The sequence below is a fragment of the Aphelocoma coerulescens genome, chromosome 2, assembly GCF_041296385.1.
Source record: "Aphelocoma coerulescens isolate FSJ_1873_10779 chromosome 2, UR_Acoe_1.0, whole genome shotgun sequence".
Lineage (NCBI taxonomy): Eukaryota > Metazoa > Chordata > Aves > Passeriformes > Corvidae > Aphelocoma > Aphelocoma coerulescens.
In genome coordinates this window covers 115,296,743-115,305,485 of record NC_091015.1, presented here as the reverse complement: position 1 = coordinate 115,305,485, position 8,743 = coordinate 115,296,743, and positions in this window count along the sequence as shown.

Below are 8,743 nucleotides of genomic sequence, written 5' to 3'. Positions count from 1 at the left end.
GCTCTTACCATGACATTGCTCCCTTGGGCTTTCTGTCACCTAAATATATGGTCTCTTATGACAATCTTTACATGAGTTATTAATGGAGAGCTTTTTACAGGAGTGATGAATCTCTTCACCTAGACTACTAATTTTCTGTATTGCACTGTTTACTCAAGCATTACCATTTTTTCAGACCTTGGAAAATAATGTGGGTACAGCTTAACGCTTAGAGTCATTTCAGTGACATGAAGAGAACAATTGTACTCTTGCAATTTTTTATCTAAATCTTTCCAAAACCTTTGATAATTCTCAGTTCTGCTTTTCAACATTAGCTTCACATCTTTATTATTCTTCCTACTGGAAAAAAATGGTCTACTTGAGTCAAAGGAAAAATGAAATTTCATCTCCTCTTCATTAGAAAAGAGAACAGTGGTATCAAACACACATAGGAGCAATAATCCTGCTTTCCTCATACTGCATATTTTATTTCAATGTTTCATTTATCCTAATGTGTTAATATAGACAAACCATCAATCCCTGTAATTCTATTTCTTGTCCCATATTTATTTCCAAACAAGTAACAGAATCACAGAATGTCCTGAGTTGGAAGTGGCCCACAGGGATCATCGAAGTCCAACTCCTGGCCCTGCACAAGATACCCCAAGAATCACACCATGTGCCTGAGAGCACTGTCCAAATGCTTCTTGAACTCTTGTCAGGCTGGTGCTGTGACCACTTCCCTGGGGAGCCTGTTCCAGTGCCCAGCCACCCGCTCAGTGAAAAAATTTTTCCTGATATCCAACCTAAACCTCCCCTGACACAACTTCAGGTCATTCCCTCAAGTCCTGTCACTGGTCACCACAGAGCAGAGATCAGTGCCTGCCCCTCCTCTTCCTCTCACAAGGAAGTCATAACTGCAATGAGGTCTTGCCTCACTCTTCTCTTCTCTAGGCTGAACAGACCAAGTGACCTCAGCCGCTCCTCATATAGCTTCCCCTCAAGGCCCTTCATCATCCTGGTGACCCTCCTTTGGATGCTCTCTAAGAGCTCAATGTCTTTCATACATTGTGGCACCCAAAACTGTCCCCAGCACTTGAGGTGAGGCTGCCCTAGAGCAGAGCAGAGCAGAGCAGAGCAGAGCAGAGCAGAGCAGAGCGGGACAATCCCCTCCCTTGCCCGGCTGGTGATGCTGTGCCTGATGCCCCCAGGACAGAGTTGGCCCTCCTGGCTGCCAGGACACTGCTGGCTCATATTCAACTTGCCAAAGACCAACAATTCGAAGTTCCTTTCCATGGCACTGCTCTTCAGCCTCTCATTCCCCAGGCTGTACATTCATCCAGGGTTGCCCTGCTCCAGGTGCAGAATCCAGCACTCGTCCTTGTTTAATTTCATATGGTTGGTGTTAAATTTCATACAGCAGTCCATCTTGTAGAACACAGAAATACAGGTTTGTCAAGCACAGAAAAACCACAACTGTTTCCATGAAATTTGATGCAGCCATGAGCTTCCATTTGTCTGTGGATAGGTGACTTACATGGGTTTGTGATTGATGGTGGCATTTCATTCTTAAGCATTATTTACAACTATCCTGGTCAGGCTTGTTTAAAGCTAGAGATTTGAAATATTTTTTTCTATTATAACCACGCAGAAAAAACTTTATTGTTCTGTTCCTGTCTATCCTTAATCTGCAGTTGCATGTACAGAATTAGCAGGTAATGAAATATATTTGGAAGGACTGAGTGTTAACTGTAAGAATCCAGCTCTTCCCACGTTGTTTATAAAACAATAGTTGTCACATTTAAGATGATAATGAGCATCAGAGCCAAAGTGAGATTATAAACTTTTAAGTGAACCTTAATTACATTTTTCAATTTTCAGTAATTGCCTGACAGTAAATCCCTCCCATGCCAGTCAGACTATAATACGAGAGGCCTTTTTGTGTTCTCCTTTCTTAAAACACTGGGAAGGCTTTTTGCAGGATTTTCTTGATACCTTTTATTCGCTATGTCAGTAATTGAGGGCTCAAAACTAAGTGGCCAAGGAAATTATTCCCCTAATTACACAACACATCTCTACCATATTTTTAGCTTTATTCTCAGTTATTCGGATTACAGTGTGAAGCAAAAGGCCTCAAATTCTATTCGATACTATGAATAATTCACATAATTCCTCTAACTCACTATAAAAGAGACTGTAAGATTTGCTGCAGTGAATAGGCAGCACCTAGTGGTCTTGAAATGCATAAACAGTTCACTTTCTTGCAGTAATTTCTGACTTTCTCTGGGGTCTAGATCTTTATCTGGAGTGAATTTATCCTTTAGTATTTTACAGACAAATACCAGAAAGAAAAAACTCTTGAGTTTTTAAAAGTCATTGCTTCCAATAAAGCCAACCCATATAAAGACTGCACGTTTTATAAAAAATCTGCTACTCCTTATAGTGGGCAAAGTATTTGAATGTCTTCATCTAATTGTAATCTTTCCACATCTAAATCAAGGCATATTTAAATGAAGTTAATCACAATAATTAGCAATATTGATTATCGAATCTCAGAGTTTATTTAAATGAATCAAAAATTTGAAAACTATCTAACAATAGCTCTCTGAAATTTCTAAGAAAAGCACAGAATTAAAAGTAATGAGAAAACCTGGTCAGTCAAGCTTATTATAACAACCTGAGCTTCATAAGATTGCATATTCGAAGGATTGTTTCACATTCTGTCATATTACAGTAGTCAGAGATTATTGGCTCATTAGCTTTAATTTTAGTCTAAGAATTTGTTTGTTGGTCTGTAGATACAAAAATGCTGCTAGCAAGGATTTTCTTGCTATTTCCTAAGTCCGTGAGAGACTTTTCTCTCTCACAGAAGAGGTAGCAGGGAATGTAAACAACCAAACACCTGCAACTTTGAAAAGTCTTGGTTATGGTATAGTAGAAAAATATTTTGACAATGGATGTTTTAGGATTTTAGCCAATCACCCCAAGGGGTGGCTGATCCTTTGTCCAATTAGACTATGAAGAAAAAAGTCTATAAAAGAGTTTGTAAAATAATTAAATCAATCAATCTTGCTGCACAATTCCTGCCTGCTGGATCTCCTCCTCCTCCTCCCTACGGCTGCTGGACACAGTGATATACCCTAGGGCTCAGGCCTGTGGTAATATAGGTCCATTTATCTTCAGGATTTATTTTTTGCACTATACCGAGTTTCTCGTTTCAATAGCAAATACACGTTACTTGAAGCATTGCTAGGAACGGGACTGAGGTAGATATGCTTGCAATCAGGAAAACTGCTCTGTACTTTTTTTAGTGTACTGAAGAACTTTATTGGAAACTTCAACCACAAAAACAAAAGTATGCACGAGTTTGATTCCATAGAGGTCAAGGAATTCAGCAAAGTATAGTCCCTTCCACTGGGGATAGGGACCTGCTTACCTTCACAGGACAGACCAGAGTTCCTGTGGCAGACTACACAAACCCATGCAATAGCTAAAGGGTATTAGGTGTTCTGCATCCCAAGAGTCCCTGCATATGTAGAAGTTAATCCTGTTCCCAAGAAGATGTGTAAAGCTCTTCACTCCTGCATGAAGAAAGGCATGGATTACATGTGTAAAGCTGTTCTATATGTGCAAGATGTGTCAAAGGGAAACCTACTTAGAAGTGACCGTGATCAGAATGCAGCCTCTCACAGTAATGGTGCTAGTAAGAAAGTCCCTCCCTCACATAAAATCCTTTTACTGTCTTTGTTCAGATTTTAATGTACAATCAGGAGGCCAAACTCAACGCTGAAATCAATGAGAAGACCTGCTTAAAATTGATAGCACAATAAAGAATTTTCAGATCTGTTTACAGTAGGACTTTTCCAAAATTTTATTTGTTTTCTTCTTGGATTAAGTCATACTCAATATGACATGTTGACACTGAATGATGAATACCCCACGCATGTAATGAATTTCTCAAAAATGAGACTAATATGGATGCAATAATGATAATATTGATTTATAAGGGGAAAAATATACTAAGGAACTAAAGCGGGGTGTGATATCACTCAAAATTGCTATTTTCCACATTTCAAAATGGGTTCTTGGCCAAGGAAAAAGTTTCTTTCAGTTCACTCACATAGTAAATAAAATATTGAAGTCTAGAAAGGAACAAACATACTAAAAAGTAGGTTTATTGCTCAGATTAAAAGCTTCAGAGAGTACTCAGAGAGTACTCTAAAACTCAGACCACTGAACTGCAAGGGAAAATTACTCAAGAGTTGATGAAGTTTCTGAAAATGGGAGAGAAATGGTAATTGTTTCTTTATGAAAAAAATACAGAAGAGAAAAAAAGAAGTTGCAGACAGGTATCTTTTCACAAGCTCATACATTAGAAAGAGGAGCAATAAAGCTAACAGAAGCCACTGAGTTAATTTATATTTGATAAAAGATTGTTTTAGGATAATAATCTTGGAGGAAGAATCTGCATTCTGCTATGCACCTTGAAGAAGCTCTATAAAACTTTGAGCTCTCTGTGGAAGAAAGATGTTAGCTATACGCTTGTGCCTACCATTTCTTCCATCATAGGTCAAGACTACTATTTCTTGGATCACTCTTCCCAAGTGCTATAAATTTTCCAATGTACTATAGCAGAAGCCCTGAAATCCCACTTTTAGACCACTCTGGCATCGTAAGCTTCCAGTCCCTGTCTTGTGTTCATTTTGACTGTCAATGTGTTAAAAATCTTCTTGCCACCCTTTCCAAAACCGTATATTTCAAGCAGTTTACAAAGGAAATCCTCAAGACTTAACACATAACATAACCATCTAAAATTTTTCCAACCAGTCTCAAAGAGTACACAGCCAAAAATACCAAGGCCTCAGTTTCCCCTGTGTAATGTGGGCATAACGGTATCCCTTTAGATGTGTACTGAAAAGATAAATAAATTATAATAGTAACACAGTTCAGATGTGATGGCATAAATATCACAGAATAGCCTGTGAGAAAGACTGATTAAAGAGCCATTCAAATTAACTACAGTGCTGTAGTCAATTGAGTAGCAAGAGTTCCTTCCACCGGAAGAGTAACCAGCCGGTCAATATTCCATCAATATCCTTTAAGTTTAGAGAGACTGAGTTTGACAGCCAGGAAAGCTGATCTATCCAACCAGCCCTGCTCTGCCCCCCCCCCCCCCCCCCCCCCCAAGGAATACTTCATGTATTTTCTTTTAAATAATTTTCTTGAAATAAATTCCACCTGGATCAAACCTAGAAGAGTACAAAATGTAGCAGAAGGCAAAAAAAACCTGCAAGAAAAGAAAGAGTTTAGGCCTGGGGCATGACAGATGACATGTAGGGGACATATACTAAAGGCTGTCCAGTGGAAATTAAATGTACAGACACAAAGTGACATCTCCAAACAGCTCCCCACATTGAAGCATTCACATTCTAAAACATTCACATTTCTAAACATAAACACACGTGTTGGCTGCCCTAAGAGTGTCTGGGATGTAGAGGAGGGAAGTAAATTATAGCTACAGTTTGCCCTAAGAACACAGCTGAATCTTGTATTAAAATAGCCTTTTTTTCATACATATGCTTATTAAGAAAATGAGAGGTATGTGGACTTTTTTTTTTCCCTTTTGTTTCTTTGCTTTTCAAGAGGGTAGAAGCTGTTTTTCTATTTCATCCCTGCTGCTGTAGCAACCCTCTGGGTTCTGCTCCAACCTTTTTTCTGCTGGCCAATACCAATTTAATTTGTAATGAAAACATTGCAGCTCAGACTACACTACCTACTACCACATCGATTATTTTTCACCAAACAATTACAAGGAAATCAAAATCCCATTGCTTTCTCTGCTTTTTGAGCTAGTTTTTGATCCCCCCCATGTTCATCTTTTATTTCAGTTTATAAATGAGTTGAAGTGCAGGCCAGGATATCCATAAAACTTATACAGCTTCACCAAAACTTTTAATATAGTAATGTCAGTATATTCTTATGTATGTCTGTATGTTGGTAAGATTCTACTGATGCACAAACACTTAATACATCATATATGCAGGCTCCCATTTAGGGGAACTGTATGAACCATACCAATATAAATCTCTTTATAAAATGAAGAGTATTTACACAGTGAATGGTAACAGTATTTTGGTTTTAAAAAATTGCGCCCTCAGTCAATCTGATCCATGTTATAACCTGCTGCTCAGATCCCAACACCTTCAATCCCTGAAATCACATACATTTTTAAAACTTAAAAAAGTTAAACTCACCTGAGATTAATGCAAGTAATTAAAATTGCATTCAATCTTAATTCAAAATAAGAAATCTAGATGAAAGCATGAGTATCTGTAAACTTCCTTCCAAGCAACAGATTATGTTGTCTGATTTAAAGCAGCAAAATTCAGAATATCATTTTGAAAAACGTTTCATTGGCAGCTATTGATGGTATTGTCTCTTTTCTAAAGAAAATCCAAGCCCAGCTATTGAAAAAAGAAAAAACCTTGTTCTGTTTGGACTTAAGTAGTTGAGGGTATGACAAACTCTTTTCTGCAGTACTGCAGATTGTCCAAATGCTTTGGTTTTCCCTGAAATTTGTAGTTTGATCTTGACAAACAAGAACCTATAGCTCTGCCGGTTGCTTTGGGTTAACAGCAAGGCTTTGGGTCTATTGGATGGGTTAATGGTAAGTTGAACATGAGTCAGCAGTGCCCTGGCAGCCAGGAGGGCCAACTCTGTCCTGGGGGCATCACCACCTGGGCAAGGGAGGGGATTGTCCTGCTCTGCTCTGCTCTGCTCTGCTCTGCTCTGCTCTGGGGTGGCCTCACCTTGAGTGCTGGGGGAAGTTTGGGGTGCCACAATATAAGAAGGACAGGAAACTATGAAGTGTGTCCTGAGGAGAAAGACCAAACAGTGAAAGGCCTCAAGGGCAAGACTTATAAGGAGCAGCTGAGTTTTCTTAGTTTGTTCAGCTTGTAGAAGAGAAGGCTGAGGGAGCACCCCATGGCAGTCTACAGCTTCCTTGAGGTGGGCAGGAGAAGGGAAGGTGCTGATCTTCTCTCTGTGGTGCGCAGCAAGACACGACGGCAATAAACAGAAATTGCATTAGGGGACGTTCAGACTGGACATTGAAATAATGTTCTTCACTGACACTGTGGTCAGTCACTGGACAGGCTCTCCAGGGCAGTGGTCAGAGTACCAAGCCTGTCAAGAGTTCAAGGAGCATATGGATGACATTTTTGGTCACATGGTTTAGTCCTATGAGAAGCTGGGAGTTGAACTTTATGATCCTTATGGGTCCCTTCCAACTCGAGACATTCCGTGGTTCAACAGTTCTGTGACTTTATGATACTCAGTAGTTGACTGTGCATTTCAGTGTAGAAGAGATGAAAACAGATGCTGAAGGAAAGGTCTGGATGCCAGGAACTAGCTAACATGAAAAATCTGTGCATGCTTAGTGCAATGACCCCACCAAACAGCCAAAGAGATAAAAAGGAAGAGTGGCAATGGGTGGCAACAGACTGGAGGCACAAAGGAATTCACTTCATGTTTGCAGGTTCTCTGCAGCTGTGGACTAGTCAGGAAAAAGCTCTTCTGCTGAACAAATGATATAAACCACTCGAGGCTATGCAATTGAAGCCTGGTATTCACAGTTCAGTTCATTTAATGAAGGACTGAAAATATTGATGTTGCTGAGTGTCTGTGTGCAGGTACAGGAATAGAGTGGTCAGCATAGATCCGCTTGAATTACCTTGTTTGAAAGTGAGTTGGTAGAACACAAAATAACATGAGGAACTGAGGCTACTCTAATGACCAACAGTGAATGGGCAGGAACAGTCTACAACACACCTAGTGGCCTGCACCCTTTAGGAAGAGCAGAGCAGTCCTGAGGATCTATCAGAGTTACAGGTTTGGGAGAACATTATAATTCTAGAGGATGGACCTAAGGGATAAAAAAGCCCAACTCAAACCAAAAAGGCTATCTTGTTATGATGATGTACTTGCTAGATTATTTCACTCTCGGTGATGAATTGGCCCTTTAAATACCTAATTATAATATTATATATTATATATTATATATTATATATTATATATTATATATTATATATTATATATTATATATATAATCAGTAATGAGACAGTAGGGTGAGTGTAATGTACAAGAAGTGTTTGTTACATTAAGTTTTTGTTTATTTGTTTTAAGGTTTAGACCATTCTACCTATTTGAAGAACTACCAGTTTTTCTTGTGACGAAAACTAGTGGCAATTAAGAAAAATGTTAAATTGATTCTAATTCTCATTTTATTTGTGGGGGGCTTTTTATTTGCTTGTTTGGGTTTTTTTCTATTTTTGTTTGTTTGTTGTTCTTGGAAACTTAGCCTCACTGTCAAATAGTCTCATTTGCTCAAGAAAATCAGCTGTTGAGAAAGTCATTCCTGTATGGCAATGGTTTCCTAAATGTAACCCCCAATTTCACATTCCCTTGATAAATTTCCTTAGCTTACAAATGGTACTGAGAATATAGAAAATGGGACCAAATGTTCTCACATCTCCACCAGCTTTGGCTATCTGTGCCTCTCATGTTCAAAATACTTTATCCTACATGTAGATTTCAGATTCTCTTAAAACCATGCATCCCTCCTACCTCTGGAAGAGAAGCTGTGGATGCCTCATCTCTGCAAGTGCTCAAAGCCAAGTTAGATGGAGCTCAGAGCAACCTGGTCTAGTGAAAGGTGTCCCTGCCCATAGCAGTGTGGTTGGAATTAGATGATCATAAAGGTCC